Source organism: Hylobates moloch, unplaced genomic scaffold, assembly GCF_009828535.3.
Source record: "Hylobates moloch isolate HMO894 unplaced genomic scaffold, HMol_V3 SCAFFOLD_1, whole genome shotgun sequence".
Taxonomy (NCBI): Eukaryota; Metazoa; Chordata; class Mammalia; order Primates; family Hylobatidae; genus Hylobates; species Hylobates moloch.
The window spans coordinates 115,831,469-115,846,724 of record NW_026652276.1 but is presented as its reverse complement, the minus strand read 5'-3'; the positions used below and the strand labels follow the sequence as shown (position 1 = coordinate 115,846,724).

The following is a 15,256-nucleotide window of genomic DNA, read 5'->3' as shown; positions in this document are numbered from 1 at the left end:
ATTTGTTTGTTGTTAATCCCATATTATCATACCAAGATGTAAATAAGAGTTTAACAATTCTAGTAAGCATGGTGATTGTATTCATAGTAATCGAATGACTTCATAATAATCACTGCGAGGACAAAGCCACTATTTACATATTTTAGTAATGTGAATCACTGAATAGACACAGAAATGTTCTCTCTTGCAAGGGGGTTCATCTTGAAGACCTCTTCATAAGTAGGAATTATTTGCTGCCCAGGCTAGAACTTCCACCATGAAGATGCTTCAAAGCCTCTTCTTACCGTGGGGGGCTCCAGATGCTGCAGATGTAAAGCACAAGAGAGCCCAGTCCACGGGTCGCCCCGATCCTGTCTCCTAAATCAGCCTTATACCTCGAGCTTTGTAATCCAAATCACCAAGGTCAGTGGGGCCTCTAGAACTTTCTACTCCTTAGATCCTGGGCTAGACTTTATTTTGTAGGCCAGGAAAACTGTTCTTTATTTTCACTACTGATTTTCTTTTTCTATTCATAGTTTTATTTTTACCCCTAAAATGAAAATTTAGAAAGCAATGAGCCAGAGTCAAGGTTTAAGTTATGACATTTAAGAATGTAAGGCTCTTATTTGTAATATTTTCTCCAAAAGAATGTCTAGCAGTCCTAAATGATGCTAACAGCAACAACATTTCTGACATTATTTTTGAATAATATTCCCAGAGTTTTATTTTTCTTTTATGTAGATTTTGTGAAATATTTTCCTTTCCACTTTTGCTATTTCATCTGATGTATGGTCTAGTTTATTTCTAGTATTACTTATTTTTGTTTTTCTATAACCTTGTTCCAAAAAGGAGCTTCACAATACTCTTTTATTATCTTAAAAGTAATAAATAAATACTAAATTTCTCATCCATCCTCTTTAACAAAAATAAGGTCCAAATTTGGTATTTTGACAAAAACCATACTTTATGCTGAAGCTTTAGAATGTTAACTTTTATTTTCACCTTTTCTATTTCATCTGCTTTAAATAACAAATTATGTGTTGTATCACATGTATGATCTGTCTGCTGTTACTTCTTTAATAAACAGAGAAAAAAAACACCTTGGAAATCAGTCTAAGGAGAAATGGAGGTGATGTCCTCTAAGGGAAGTTCAGAAGATTGTGTCTATTGGATTTGAAAGTGCAAGTATGTTCTTTGTTCATGATAAGAGTTTATTAAAATTCTCAATGCTACCATTCTTACTCATCAAAGTGTACCTGAGGCTGAGGCTGACATCAGTATGACCGACACGTTGATTTAAAACAATCAGAAATTGCCTTAGGAACCTGAATATGTGAAGCCAGTGCTATGTTTGAATTCTTTTCTTTAGGGAGATTTGGTTATAAACCATACACAGCCCAAAATTTGAATGTTTTGCAAATAGTTTCAAAACAAGGATAGGTAGATGCCCCAATTATTTAATGACTTTCACTCTACCATTTCACAGTAGAGATAGCCTCAAACATTTGCTTTTCCTCTACAGGAAGAATTTGCACTGGGACTGGAGTCTAAAAGTCATTGTATGTTTGTATGAATGTGTGTGTGTGTGTGTGTGTGTGTGTGTGTGTGTGTGTGTTATAGGTTGACTTAAACTCATTATGAGTCCTTTCAAAAGGAGTACTAATTTTATTACTAATTTTCTAATATTATATAATTTTATTTTAATAACAGTCAAAAAATAATAAAGTATGGTAAGGCGTGGTGGCTCATACTTGTAATCCCAGCAGCTTGGGAGGCTGAAGTGGAAGAATTGCTTGAGTCCAGGAGTTCAAAACCAGCCTGGGCAACATAATGAGACACTATCTCTACAAAAATCAGTTAGGCATAGTGGTGCATGCCTGTAGTCCCCAGATATTTGGGAGGCTGAGGTGGGGCAATCTCCTAAGCCAAGGAGGTGGAGGCTGCAGAGCTATGATTACACCACTGCACTCCAGCCTGGGTGACAGACGGAGACTCTGTCTCAAGAAGAAGAAGAGGAAGAAGAAGAAGAGGAAGAAGAAGAAGAGGAGTAAGAAGAAGAAGAAAAGATGAAGCAGAAGCAGAAGCGGAAGCAGAAGAGGAAGAGGAAGAAGAAAGAAAAGAAGAAGAAGAAGAAGAAAGAAAAGAAGAAGAAGAAGAAGAAAGAAGAAAGAAGAAAGAAGAAAGAAGAGGAAGAAGAAGAAGAAGAAGAAAAAATAATAATTATGGCATATTGTTAAGACAGTTCATGAGGACACATACTATTTTTAATAAGATACACAACATAACAGCCCAGTGGATGCTGTTCCATTAGTGATTTTCATTATTTACATGTTTAAACAAAGAAAACACAACAAAAGTTCTTGCAACTGGAACATGAGAGATATAATGATTTGTTTATAGGTGTTGCTATAGCCAGGCCTGTGGAAGTAATTAGGAGTGAAATAATTTTTAAATCATAGGGTTATCTAGGTCAGTTATTGCTATGACAACTTGCTGTTAAAATATCAAAACCTACTTAAAGATTCTAACTTGGTTCCTTTCAATCTCTGATTGTATAAAATGCCATTCTTTCCAATATAGATTTAAAGCAGCTGATTACAAAGCATCAATTTAAAATGCTACAGCTTTTTAAGACACTATATCTAATTCATTACAAATAAACCTTCATCTGTCCTAGCATTCAATGTATCCTCCTCTATTCCTGTATCCTAATCCTGTCTATTATAAAAAGCAATATTAATTGAAATATATTACCTATTAATAATTACAATATAAAACAGAAATGGTCATGTGTTTAAATTGAATAGGTCAGTATATATTGTTATTCTATGTACATTTTTAAAAATAATTATGTGTGTATATGCACACATGTGTGTATTTATATTATTTTCTTGTATAAAAATGGTATAGAATAAAGTGTATGCCCTAGATTTCAGTGCTAAGATTGATGTCCATTTGTACTTCTTAGTATCTGGGCTTTAGCTCTTTAGTTTCTTAGTCTTTGAGATGGGTGTAACTGCAGCTGCCTTACATTTTTCTCTGAGCTTGAGAGGTTATTATTGAGAATGTGTTTTCGAAGTTTAAATTTTAATTCAAATGCAGATAACATAATAAAATATCAGAATATTACTAAGTCAATACCATAAATGAGACTGGCGAGGTTGAAAAGCACTCGGCAGATTATACAGCTAGTTCATAATTTAACCAGCTTTTCTCCCTTCCTTGACAGTATATGTTTGTAGGAAGCATAGCAATATGACTTATGTTTATGATTCAAACAATATGTGCTATAAAGGTTTAGAATAGATAACATTGGCCATTTTTAAAGGCTAAATGGAGGTTTTTAAAACCTATTCTTTCAATGTTAAGATTATTTTCATATGAAAAACATTTACTGATTTTGTGTATAAAATGGTATATTTATATTTGGATTCAGTGAAAATTTCTGAATGCTGCAATAACTGAATTTTATAATACTATTACATACAGATAGAGAAAAAGACAAAGATGGATGCATATAAACACTACTGGGAGTTGTAGGACTCCAGCAGAGTTAAGAAATCTTGATAATGCTTCATGTGGAATCTAACCCTTAAGTAGCCAGTAATGTTATTGCAGCTTATCCAAAATTAATCAGCAAAATCCCAGCTGATGCCTGCTGATTCCTTTATAAATATTACCCAGTAATATGGTTCTTTGAATATAAAGAAATGAAAAAAATGCACTTTTAAACTTCTTGAAAATGTGGCAATTCTGGATAATTTGAACAAAGAATGCACTGGCTTCCACTGATGTATATTCAAGAAGGAACTTACTTTTCTGAACTAACTAAAATGGCATTTTGTTTCCGTTATTCTGTTACTCACAGCCTCAGTCCTATGGTTAGATGTTGACAGGAGATTTGAACTAGAAGTTTCCTTATTCTTCGTCATATCTCTTTATACTGTGCCATGCTACCACTTAAGTATGGATTTAACTAAACTTAATCAAAAGAGAAAAAATCAATAGTTTTTATGTTACAAACCTTTCCCTTTGGAAAGCTCAAGTCATTAATCAGTGGAGGGACAGTAAAGGGCACTTATTAAAGCATAGGCTTTGAAGTAAGATAGGATCAGAAGCTCATCTTAATGTCCACACTTTCTATCTATGCTGAATCACAAAAGTTTATAGTCTATCAGCCTCCATTTTTTATCTCCTCTGGAATGAGCCTTGTATGTTAATGTTATAATGAGCATGTTAAGGACTAAAGTATATAAGCAAATGAATTAACATAAGTTCTGGTGTATGGTAAGAACTCACTAAATGGCAGCTACCATTATTTTTATTGCTTTCAACATATTTTAAATTACCAATGATATAAGTAAAACTATATATTACATCATTAATTACCAGCTGCATTCTAATAATTAATTAAACATAGTCAAGAATCTTCTATTCATTCAAGTGACATATCATTTGAATGAGTACAACAAAACATTTTTAGGCAAAGTTAGATATGGAGTAAAGAAGTCTAGCAGAATAAGCATTCTGGATTAGCAGAATAAGGACATTCAAAAATCTATTCTTCCAAAAGAGCTATGAAAACGCTTGTAAAAATTGACAAAATAAAAATTTCAAACTCTCAAAATTAACTAAAGTTATATTCAAGAAAAATGGCAGGAGCTTGGTAAGAAAAGTGAGGGTTATAGCATTATAAACTTGGCGTATTCCTGTCCATCTTTCCTCAATTGTGTGGTAGCCTTGAAAGTCGGTAGCCTCCCCATCAGGACACTCAAGAGAACCAGCCGGCTAACAAGCTCTGTAGGGGTTGAATGGGTTTGGAGTCCTTGAAAGACAATTCTCAGATAATTTTCAGCATTTCACCTGGTTGTGAGATGCCTAGAACCACCTGTCACAGGGATTGGTTTTATTTGACCTGATCAACGTAAATGGATTTATCTTGGGTTTTGCTGAAAACAAAACAAAAACCAAACAAACAAACAAAAAACATGAGTCAACTGCAGTTTCCTCAGGTGACAATGACAACTGGGGTAAACCAGAAGTTTGTGAGTAGAATTAAAAGGAAAAGTAGAGGAGATAATTCAAAGACCATAGGAGATTTTGAAAATCTCCAAAATACTCCTGAGACTTAGAAAGCCTCACAAATATACACGGCTGTGTGGATGACAAGGAAAGATCAGAGAAGGGTCTACATTCTCACAGCTTACTAACCTTGTGGCTTAGCACAAACAGAAAATGATTCATTCGAGTTTTAAATGCCTGCAAAATCACTGGAGACGTGCCCAAAACACACATGCAGCCATTTGGCAAAGACTGAGGGACATAGGTTGTAGCTATTTAGAAAATCTCTGTCCCAATAAGCTAGCTAAGCAGAGATTGCAGTGGCGATATATAACAAAGAATACAGAATTTACAGATGTCATTCAGGTACTAAACAACAAGAACATCAGCACAACAACAGCAATAGTAACGTGCGGCAACAACATACATCTGAAACGAGGGAGTAAATAACAAACATCAGGAAAGAGGGAAAAATCTGACTTTCAAAACTGCCATGTTTTGTTATTTTTAAAGTCCAGTTTTCAACATATAAACAACAAAATTATTAGACATTCACGTAAGCAGAGAAGTTTGGCCAATGACTGTTCTTAAGGAAGCCCAGACATTGCTTACTAAACACAGGCTGTTATTCATCTATTACAACAAAGATGTTGAAAACTAAAGAAAACCATGTCTAAAAACTGAAGAAAAGTATGAAAACTAAATCTCACCAAATAGAGTATGAATAATAATTTGTAAATTATACAAATTACCAAAGAGCATTTTTTAATTGAAAAGTACAATGCATGAAATTTTTTAAAAAATTATCCACAGGAGATAAATAGCAGATTTAAGTTGGCAGAATAAATAATCAACAAACTTGCAGATAGTTTTGAGATTATCTAGTCTGAAAAAGAGAAAGAGATAAAGAAATATTAGCAGAGCCAGTCACACATGGAGAAACATCAAGCACATTAAGTTACACAAAATGGGAATCCTGGAGGAGTAAAGAGAAAGGTTCAGAGAGAAAATGGAAAGAAGTAATGACCAAATTATTCAAAATTGATAAAAATCAGTAATCTACTCATCTCAGAAATTCAACATATTCCAAATAGGACAAACTCAGAGATTTGTGCTTAGAAATATCATAATCCAACTCTTTGAAGCCAAAGATAAAGATACAATCTTTAAGCAGAAAGAGAAACAACAACTAGTCATATACAAGAAATAGTCAATAAGACTAACTGCTGAATTGTCATCAATAACTATGCAGTGCAGAAGTTAGTGGGAAAATATACTCAAACTGCTGAAATTGAAGATCCTCAACAAAGAATTTTATGAACTACAAAACTATCTTTCAGAAATGAAGATTAGTTAAGCCATTCTCAGATAAACATTAACTGAAATAAATAATTGCTAGCAGACGTGCTTACAAAAAATACTGGGGTCCTTCAGTTTTAAATGAAAGAACATGAGACAGTAATTCAAATTCAGTCAGAAAAATAGAGATCACTGGTGTGTGTAACTACATAGCTAAATGTAAGAGACAGTGTAAGTGTGTATTTATTTGTAATGCTTTCCTAAACTTACCTAATTTTAAAATAGTTGTATAATGCAATAATGATGATGTATTGGTGACTTTACAATACATAAAGGAAGGAGAAGAAAAAGAATTATATAGAACAATGTCCTGTATACCTTTAAAATTAAGTATTATTATTATTTTTTACTTTCAAACTGATTTATTTTTCCCAAGATATCTATTTATTTATTTACCTATAAACACAAGAACAACAAACCAAATACTGCACGTTTTCACTCATAAGTGGGAGTTGAACAATGAGAACACATGGATGCAGGGAGAGGAACATCACATACTGGGGCCTGTTGGTGGGTGGAGGGGTGGTGTGGGATAGCATTAGGAGAAATACCTAATGTAGATGATGGGTTGACGGGTGCAGAAAACCACCATGGCACATGTGTACCTATGTACAAAGCTGCATGTTCTGCACATGTACCCCAGGACTTAAAGTATAATAATAATAAAAGTTATTAAGTTTTATATATATTTGCATTTTCATATGCCTTTGAAGATTGTTATTAATCTAAATTTGACTGGTTTAGCTTAGTATATCAGTTGTAATCCCCAAGAAAACCACTAAGAAATTGAGTAAAAGTTTGTAGAGAAAGAAATAAAATGAGAATTAAAATAGCACAAAGAAAATATCTATTAAACACAGAAGAAGGAAATAGTAGAGGGATAAAAAAAGACGTAAGATGTATCAAAAATAAGTAGTAAAATGGTAGCTATAAGTCCACTAGTATCAGCAAGTGTACCAAAAACCCACAACAAGAGAACAGTTTATATTCCCTACTATTTCTATAGTTAGAAAAGAAATGGAAAATAATATGCGTTGGTGAGGATGTGGAGATGTTAGAACCTGCATACATTACTGGTGGTAATATTAAATAGTACATCCACTGCAGAAAACAATTTAAATATTCCTCAAAAGTTAAACAAAATTACACGTGATCCTGCAATTACACACATAATTATACCCAAAAGAACAAAAATGTGTTCAAACATAAACTTTACATGAATGTTCATAGCAACAATATTCACAATAACTGAAAAGAGAAAACAACTTAATATCTGTCACCTCATGTATGGATAAGCAAAATGTGGCATATCCATAAGTTGAAATATTATCCAGTCAAAAAAAGAAATGATGTACTGATAAGTGAAACAGCATGGATGAGCCTTAAATCATTAAGCCAAGAGAATAAGCCAGGTACTCACCACCTCAAGAAAAATGCCACATAAGATGTTATTTATACAAAAAAATTCAGAACAGGCAAATCTAGAGAGACAGAAAACAAATTAGTGGTGTCCAAGGGGTAGCAGAAGGAGAAATAAGTGACTACTTCATGGGTTTGGAGTTTGTTTTTTGGTGCTGAAAATGTTCTAGAACTAAAGAGCTGTAATAATTTAACAACATTGTGAATACACTAAATGCCACTGAAATATACACTTCAAGTGTTTAAAATGGTAAGCTTTATTACACACACATATAATATTACATATATATACATATGTCAATAAATTAAAAACTCTAACCAAAAGGCAGAGATTCTCAGAATAAATTAAACGTGATACAACTATATACTGTCTAAAGGAAATGTACATTAAAAAGATACAATATGTTGAAATCAAAAGAATGAGAAAAAATACACCATGCAAACAATAATCTAAGAAGTTGCTACACTAATATCAGACAAAATAAACTTGAAAAACACTTACTAGCAAGGAAATGAAGATTTCATAATGATAAAAAGTGGCTATCAAGGAGACATAAAAATATAAATATATATGCACCTAACAAGAGAGACTTAAAATACATAAAACAAAAATTAAACGAAAAGTAGACAAGAAAATATTAATAGTTGGGGATGACAATAGCTAAACTTCAGTAATGTATATAGAAAAACTAGGCAAAATATTAACAAGGAAACAGAAAATTTAAACAATAAATCACAATATGCCAACTTGACCTAAGAGATGTTTAGAAAATTCTTGTTCTAGAACAACAGAACACACATTTTTTACAAACACACATGAAACATTCTCTGATTAGACCAATACGTTAGGCCATGTAATATGTTTTCATGAATTGGAGAAGATTGAAATTATGTAAAGTATGTATTCCCAGTACAGGAGAATGAGATAAAAATATTAATAAATGTTAAAATTTGAAAAACTAACAAATATGTATGAATTAACAAATACACTTCTAAATCACCATTGAGTCAAATAAAAAATTACAAGAAAATACTGAAAATATTTTTATATGATTAGAATAAAAAACATAACACATAAAAATATATGAGATGCAACAAAAGGAGTGCTTAGAGTAATATTTATAGTAGCTAGTGCATTGAGACAAAACAAGGAAATGAAAACTATATAGATAAGAAGGCGAAATGAAGCTGTCTGTTTTCATAGATCACAATTGTTGGTGAAGAAAATCACAATGAATCAATAAATAAATTTCTGAAACCAATAATTATAGCAAGGATGCAAAATACAAGGTTGATACACAAATGTCATTGCTTTCACATAAAATCACAGTGAACAATTAGAATTTTGAATAAAACTCAATAGCATTTACACTAGCACCAAATTAGTAAATGATTGATATAAATTCTGAAAAACTATATACATGACCAAGTTGAAGAAAATTACAAAATTCTGATGAAAAATCAAAGAATATCTAAGTAAATGGAAAGATATTGCATGATCATGAATTAGAAGGTAAAATGTTAAGATGTCGATTATTGTCAACTTTATAAAATCAATGCAATCTTAAAATTCCAGCAAGTTATTTTATAGATATTGACAAATTAATTATAAAGTCTATATGGAATGTCTATATGGAATGTCTATATAAAGTCTATATGGAATGTCAAATGTCCTAAATTAACCAACACAATGCTGAAGAAGTACAAAGCTGGCTTTCTACCTTGTGTTAAGACCTGCTGTAAAGCTACAGTATTGAACACAATGGTGTAAAGAATAAACACGTAAATCTATAAACAAAATAGGGAGCTTGGGATTAAAGCCACACAAACCACTTATCTGTGACAAATGTGCAAAGTCAGTTAATTAACGGAAGTATAGTATTTACGACAAATAGTACTGGGATAATTGGACATCCACATGCAAAAAAATATGTAAATGAACCTAGACACAGAGCTTATGCCCTTCACAAAAATTAACCGAAAATGGATCATTGAAGTAAAAATAAAATGCAAAAGCATCAAACTTCTAGAGAAAACAGGAAAATATATATATGAGACTTTGGGTTAGGTAATGAATTTCACATAAAACACTAAAAGCATTACTCATGGAATAAGAAATTTTACGTTGGTCTTTATTGTGATTAAATATTTCTACAACACAATACACTGTTAAGAGAAGGTAAAGATAAGTTGCAGACTGAAAAAAGATATTTTCAAAATACGTATCTGGTAAAGGACTTGAATCTAAACTATTTACAGAGCTTTTCAAAGTTAATAATAATAAGGCAAAGAAATTTAAAAAATAGGAACACATTCTAAGCAGACACCTCACCAAAAGAAATATACATATGTCAAAGAAACCTATGAAATGATTCTCAGCCTCATTCGTCATTAAAGTACTGCAAAATTAAACAACGAGACACCTCTAGACAGTAGAATGGCTAAAATTAAAAAAATAGTAATTTCTTGCAAATATTCAGAGTAATAGGAACTCTCATTATTTGTAGAATGCAACATGGTACATCCACTTTGGAAGACAATTTAACAGTTTCTTACAAAGCTAAACATAAACTTACTGTGTGATCTATCAATTGTATTCCTATATACTCAATTGATACAAAAATTTGTGTTTGCACAAAAACCTGCCAGTGAATGTTTATGACAACTTTATTCTTAGTCACCAAAAACTGAAAACTAAGATGTCTTTCTAATATGAATAAATTGAACTTTAACACAATAATACAATGGAATTTTATTCAACAATAAAAATAAATGAGCTATCAAGCCATAATGGATGAATCTTAAATGCATATTGTTAAGTCAAAAAAGCCAGTCTGCTAGCGGTTCAGGAAGAGGACAGAAGGGTTGAAGAGGTGAAGTACAGGAGACTTTTTATTATTGTGAAACTATTCCATGTGGTACTTTAATGATAGATGCATGACAGTATGCATGTTTCAAAAACCATAGAAGTTTATAGAACAAAGAGTGAATTTTAATATATACAAACTAAAAAAAAATCATTTAAGAGGTTGGGGGATCCAGAATGGAATGCAAAATGTGACAACAATGTAATCATTTGTAACATCCTCAATGAAAAACATGGGTAAAAAGGGTGCTGTTCTAGAAACTTTTCAAATGAGTGTAGTCTGTAAGGTCAAAAGTGCATATGATCACTGCAGTCTAGTTGACAAAGTTCGCCAGACTCCATAGGAGTATAGGGTAACAATTCTAAAAACACTATATATCTACACTGATATTGAACATTTAAATAAGTAAATGGCAGATGGTGGGGGCCAGACTTCCTAAAGTTGTAGAGGGAGGTCATAGATTAGCAAGGAGATGCAGCTAGAACGATCTCTATGGCAATGAAATAGTGTTGGAGACAGCAGTATAAACTTTTCTGTAGCTTAGTATACATACACATAGCTACGTGTGGAAATATTTATGTGTAAGTGTATGGGTTAGAATACTCACATACATCTCCTTGCTCTGTTAGCAGAGACCGCTTACAAGCAACAAAGCCCCAGCAACAATGAGAACACCTTGGGCCCAGATATTGGTATCTAAAACCATTCTCCATAAAAAGTAACCTGGGCTCCTGAAAGATATACTTGATTCTAAGACTTGTGCAGGAAATACATAAAATGAGTCTGTATCACGTTGTGGTGCAAGAAAGTACTAAAGTGATTAAAAATCTTACAGCGAGTGTTGTATGTCAGAGGCACTCAGGAGCCTTCTGAAAGAGCTGTCATGACCGAGGCTGGAGCTATTTGAGCAACAAGACATATAAAGCAGTGATGAATTATAATCTATCATATGAAAGGGAAATATCCACATGTATTACTTGGAATTCTTCTGTGAAGGAGTTCTACATTTTCCCTCATTTTTATTTATCTCATTATTTACTTACAGAGACTCTATATATAAGTAAGCAATATGTGTGGATACTCCACTTTCAAGGTAGAGGATAATTTCTCACTCTTTAAGAGTGTGCTATGAGTAGTGACTGAATACCCCCCGAAGAGTTTAATATAGACAGAGGAGAAAAGAGTCAACCTTCCCCCATGGAAGCCTCACAAACACTCTTTCAATCAGGTGAAAGTGGTTAATGCCAACAGTGATGAGTCATGTGGTAGTATGCACCTTTCCTACGATGAGAGAAAAAGGCACTTTACCTCTGTGGTCTTCCCACCAAAAAGCCAACAACCCCAGTCTAATCATAAGGTAAACAGAGAAAAATTCCTATTGAAGAATATTCTACAAGATATCTGATAAGTAATCTTTAAACTTGTCAAGTTCATCAAAGAACAGTCATCTGAGAATCTGTCACATCCAAGAATTAGGGAGAGGTCACTACTAACTGTGATGCAGTATATCGAATGAGATACTGGAACCAAAAAATTAAGGTAAAATCTAAGGATTTTATCTGAATATCTGAATAAAGTATGAACTTTATTTAACAGCAATGGTTTGATTTTTTATTAATTGTATCAAATGTGCCATATTAATATAAAATGGTACTCATAGAGAAAACTGGTGTTGAGCAACATTGATGACTCCGGCCTTTCTCATATTGATGATCCACTCCTATAGTCTATGTTTCTAGGGCACATTCTCTACATAAAACTTATCTGTACTAACTTTCCAATTTTTCTGTAAGTCTGAAACTGTACTGAAATAAACACTTATTTAGGAACACAAACATATAATCCTTACTATGTAGACTCAACAGTGAGTTAGATGTATGTGAAGCCAGAATTAGGAAACGGGATGCTCTAGGGAATCATAATGTGTTTTATTGCCTGGAAACAAATTATGAGTGGTGTGATGGACATTAGAGGCACTCTCCAGTTTTCTCTTTGAGGATAAATTAATCCAACTGCTGGGAATGTGCTCAGAAGACAGACTGCAGCTGTCATCCTTTCAGGGATTGCCTCATCAGAGACTCAAGGTCTTCCTCAGATGACTCACCCACAATGACTGAGAGGAGTTACGAAGCTCTGACCATCCCGACTCCATTCAGGAAAACCGACTGCTCACTTAAGCTCCAAACTCCTCATTGTCATTGGCCAGTGCTGCTGGCAGGACCGAATCACAGGTTAGTTTCCCTCTCTGGCTACACCTGCTCTTTTCATCCCTTCTGCAGAGACAGATCCCAAAGACACAGTCATTCAAATGTCTTGCTTCTTAACCTCTGCCTTAGAGTGTGCTTTCTAGAATAGCCAACCTGTGGCAAGGGTTATGATTCACAGAAAGAGGAAGTTATTTTGGTTTTGGAGATGTCTACTGGGAAGGTAAGAATAATAGCCTGGAGATAGAAAGGAAATTTTGCCTGTAAAATTTGGTTCATCTTAGGTAGAAAATGAAGGGATGAGAATGAGTGAGATCAAAAGACAGTACAAACAGCTGAATAAAAAAACTTCGTTAAAATAGGAATCTTGGAAATATGAACATTTAAAATAGAGGAAGAGAAAGAGCTCTCCCAAAAGAACAAGGATGAGCATTGGAGGGCAGCTTCAAGAGATTCTGAAAAAGCAAAGGAAGAGAAAGACCAAAGCAGCTGCAAGCCATGTCTCATTCATTCATTCAATAATATTAATTACATTTAGCACTCAGTACCTCCTGAACACTTCAATGAGATATAAAATCAAATAGTACATAGAAATTATTTTAATGTATTTACAATCTTATTGGTGTCTAGTTAAGATGACTCAACACAGGGATATATTGGGGGCTATTAAGATAAGAAAAGCTAACATTTTACAATTAAACTGAGGGATTCATGGGAAGATCTCTAAATTTTTTAAGAAGCAAATTTTGAAGTAGGAGATTTCAAGATATGATTGTGAAAAGCGTCAGTGGCAAGATTTCTAGGTGGACACTATCCCCATACACATATGATAATATTGAAGAGGGGAAGTGAAGAGGAGGAAGAGGAACTATGGCCTCGGAGTCAAGAAGGACTGAAGAGCTAAGTTAGTGAAATTATGGACTGGGACAGCAAAATTTTTCCTGGAGTTCCAGTTGCTAGCCTGAAAATTGTTTTCTTCAGTCTTTATCAGTCATATCAATTACATAATTCAGATTAGTCAAAACCACATAGGACTCATATTCTTGCCTCTGTAAAATTATTTTAGGAAATCACCTAACTAAGAGAGTGGAAGTTGAAATAAAAAGCATAACAGTTGAGGCCGATTTGACCACAGTGATTATTTGAATTTTTAAATTGATGACATTTTCAAGAAATAGCAATAGTATCTACGGTAAAACTTTAACATTTTATTTTTCCAAAACTACAGGCTATATTTTATAAAAGAAAATGTAATTTGTTCATCCATTTAGAATATGTCCTAATATTTTTTATCAATGTTAGGAGATATGAGATATAAATTCTGATTAATGGCTATTCATTACCTTCTATCTAATAATGAATGCAAAGTGCATTTATTTTCCAGTGCCATATTAATTTTAGTACTACTAAAATATTTTATTCTAAAATGTTAGGAATAAATTGACGAGTTCCCCATAGCATTCTAAAAGTATATGTTGTCAGTGAAAGCATAAAGCCCTTGCCAAAAAGAAATTCCTAATAACAATTTTAACCTTTTCTTTGTTCACCGTACATGATGAACATATTATGCCTTTTCATACTGGTAGTCATAATTCTATTATAAATGTGTCATTTATTCTAAACATATAAATTAATATCTTTTAAAACTATCTGTTAATAAAATTTACTTTCACAGTCATTTCTTAAGGTATAATTCATTTTAGTGGAACATGAGATTTGGGAAATAACCTAAACTCTACATAACTGAAGATTCATTACCCTTTCCTAAAATCTCCCAAATATGGTCATTCAAATTAAGCTTAACAGTCACTAATTGCAATAATTCACTGCATCCTTATCATAATAAATATTATGTTTTGGCACCTTTTGCAGCATAGAAATTTGGGTATTATATCAAATGAATTACATAATTTAGATGTCCTTTTGTGGCTTTCATATGCTAATCATTTGGAATATGTATGGGCTTCTTGGACCACATTCATTTTGGTTGACTGTTTCTATATTTAATGATATTTACTGTTGCAAAATGAACATCGGAAGTTGATCTTCTTTTTACTGCTCTGCAATTAGCTTGATTTTGATGAGAATATTCAAAAAAATGTTTGATTTTTTTTAAGGAATTTCCAGGTGGTGATTTCTGAATCTTTGCCTAGAACATATGGATTACTCTCAATGTAAAATATCAGATTTTGTATTTAGTATTTTTCCATCTAATTATTGAAATTGTTCCACTATACCACTTGTAATAAGAACCCCATCTTAATTAAAACTGAACTGTGTTCCCTGGAATATTTCAGACACATCTTGGTCTGGGAGAGTTGGGAATATGAATTGAAGTGTTCAGCCTCCACTAGTGACCAAAGCTTA

At 32.9% G+C, this 15,256-nt stretch overlaps 1 long non-coding RNA gene across 1 annotated transcript in view; it reads left to right on the top strand.

Annotated features, from left to right (window-relative positions):
- Nucleotides 1–200: 200 nt before the first annotated feature.
- The window catches only part of LOC131381969 (uncharacterized), a 62,073-nt gene continuing 47,017 nt past the window's right edge, over nucleotides 201–15,256 (top strand). Inside the window, exons 1-2 of the long non-coding RNA XR_009211083.1 lie at nucleotides 201–402; nucleotides 1,067–1,164. This is a non-coding gene — a long non-coding RNA (uncharacterized LOC131381969). The remainder of the gene's footprint in view (nucleotides 403–1,066; nucleotides 1,165–15,256) is intronic.